The following is a 2,867-nucleotide window of genomic DNA, read 5'->3' on the forward strand; positions in this document are numbered from 1 at the left end:
TTTTTTTTTTTTTTTTTTTTTTTTTTTTTTTTTTTTTTTTTTTTTTTTTTTTTTTTTTTTTTTTTTTGTGACATTCTATAATAGCATGGTTTGCAGCTAGTCAATCCATGCCTAGTACTGCGTCGAAGTCGGTCATCTTTACTACTATTAGGACTACGCTTAGAGTTTGGTCGGCTACTATTGCTTGGTCATTCTTTACTCTATCCTTAGTTACTACGTCTACACTCTCAGGGCTGCTTGCCGACCATACATACAATAAGAGTTCTAATTCAAACCCTGTCTCTGATCCCTCTCGAGGTGGGCTCTCTTCAGCCTCACCTCATCCTCTATCTCTAATAGGAGGTCGTCCTCTTCCTCGTCTTACTCTTTCGCATGGTCAAAGCAGCATGGTTCTAGAAACCAAGATAGCATCTCTTAAGTCTAAGGCTCATTACCTATGAAATTATGCTATGCATCACATCTACTAAGTTCACATTATATTGCAAACAAAATCACTCAGCATGCAACACATCACATCATGCTCTTAAATTATTTTAATTAATTTAGGGAGGAAGGAGGGGTTAGTGGAGAGTAGTTTAGGGAAAATTATTATTTTAATTATTTTAATTATTTTAATTATTTAATTTTTTTTTGGGTCGTTACATTCGGTGGCGCAAAACAAGGCGCTAAAGGAATTACGGTCAAAGGATAAAGCAGCATTATACATGTTGTCCCGGGCTGTTGACGAGTCGGGCTTTGAGAAGATTGCAAGGGCAACAACTTCAAAAGAAGCGTGGGACACTCTAGAAAAGGTGTTCAAAGGAACCGACCGAGTCAAGCAGGTGCATCTCTAGACTCTGCGTAGTGAGTTGGAGAGCATGAAGAGGAAGGAGTTAGAAAATGTATCTGACTATATTACACATGTACAGACTGTGGCGAATTAGCTAAATCGAAACGGAGAAATGTTACCCGAGACGCGGGTTGTGGAGAAAATCTTGAGGTCGTTAACCAACAACTTCGAGAATGTCGTATGTGCCATAGAAGAGTGGAAGGACCTGACGAAGTTCACAGTCGATGAACTTGCTGGTTCTCTCGAGGCACACGAGAAACGCAAGAAAAAGGAGGAGCCACTCGATCAAACGCTTCAGACGAAGGCATCGATAAAGGATGGAAAAATACTCTACTCACAGAATTTTTGAGGTAGAGATAGTGGAAGCCGCAGGAATGGTCGAGCTGCTCAAGGCAATAGTCACGAAGAAAACTACCAGGAGAAGAGACTATCAAGCCAAGAAAATTGGCGTGGAAGAGGACGTATTCAAGGGCGCGGTCAAGGATACAATTCCAACATTCAGTGCTTTAAATGTCAAAAATATGGTCATTACACGAATAATGGTAACTCCAAAAAATGTTACAATTGCGGCAGAATCGGGCACGTTGCAAAAGCATGTCGAGCTGAAAAAAGGGTGGAAGGAACAACCAACCTAGCCGTGGAAGACTTAACAAATGAAGGTCTTCTTTTGATGGTTCAAGATGAAGAGAACATCAACAACGACACTCTGTGGTACCTCGACTCAGGGGCAAGCAACCATATGTGCGGTCACGAGCACCTATTCAAAGAAATGCAAAAGATTGAAGATGGTCATGTGTCATTTGGAGATGCGTTGAAGAAGGAAGTCAAAGGCCGGGGTACGATACACTTCTTGCAAAAGGATGGTGTGATGGGGTTAATCCAAGATGTCTATTACGTACCAAACCTCAAAACAAACATATTGAGTATGGGGCAACTCACAGAGAAAGGTTACTCCATATTCCTAAAGGACCGCCTGCTAAACCTAAAGGATAAGAAAGAGCGTTTGGTTGCTCGAGTTGAGATAGGAAGAAATCGAATGTACAAATTGAACTTAAGAAGCATACGAGAAAAGTGTTTGAGAGTTGATGTAGAAGACAAGGCATCACTCTGGCATCTTCGTTTTGGTCACCTACATCATGGCGGCCTAAAAGAGTTAGCAAAGAAGAATATGGTACATGGGCTACCAAACATGGACTTTGAAGGAAAATTTAGTGAAGAATGCGTGCTCAACAAGCATGCGAGAACCTCAAACAACCCCTCGAGTTGATCCATACAGATATATGTGGACCAATTAACCCCGAGTCTTTCAGTGGAAAGAGGTATTTTATTTCTTTTATCGATGATTACTCACGAAAAACTTGGGCTTATTTTCTGAAAGGAAAATCCAAGGTATTTAAAAAGTTCAAAGTAATGGTGGAGAAGAAAACTGGTAGACACATCACAGTTGTACAATCCGATAAAGGTGGCGAGTATACGTTGACGGCTTTCATGGAGTACTGCGAGGAGCAAGGCATAAAGCGATTTCTAACCGCACGATACACCCCTCAACAAAATGGTGTGGCCAAGAGAAAGAACCGGACCATTCTCGACATGGTTCGCTCAATGCTTAAGAGAAAAAGGATGCCAAAGGAATTTTAGGCAGAAGCCGTGCAATGCGCCATCTACGTACAGAATCGATATCCACATGCAAAGTTAGATGATAAAAAACCACAAGAGGGTTGGAGCGGACAAAAGCCTACAATTTCTCATCTCAAGGTGTTCGGTAGTGTGGCTTGTGCTCACATACCGGACCAACAAAGAACGAAGCTCGAAGACAAAAGCAAAAGATATATTTTTATTGGATATGATGAGAAGACAAAAGGATCCAAGCTACTTGACCTGATCAGCAAGATGGTGATAGTGAGTTGTGATGTGCGAGTAAATGAAGCAAGCGAATGGGACTGGAAAAATTCGACAGAAGTCAATATTGAAGTTGGAGAATCATCAGTCACTGCACCAACAAGTGCACCAACAGACTCAGAAATTTTCGATGATGAAG

Source organism: Cucurbita pepo, chromosome LG07, assembly GCF_002806865.2.
Source record: "Cucurbita pepo subsp. pepo cultivar mu-cu-16 chromosome LG07, ASM280686v2, whole genome shotgun sequence".
Lineage (NCBI taxonomy): Eukaryota > Viridiplantae > Streptophyta > Magnoliopsida > Cucurbitales > Cucurbitaceae > Cucurbita > Cucurbita pepo.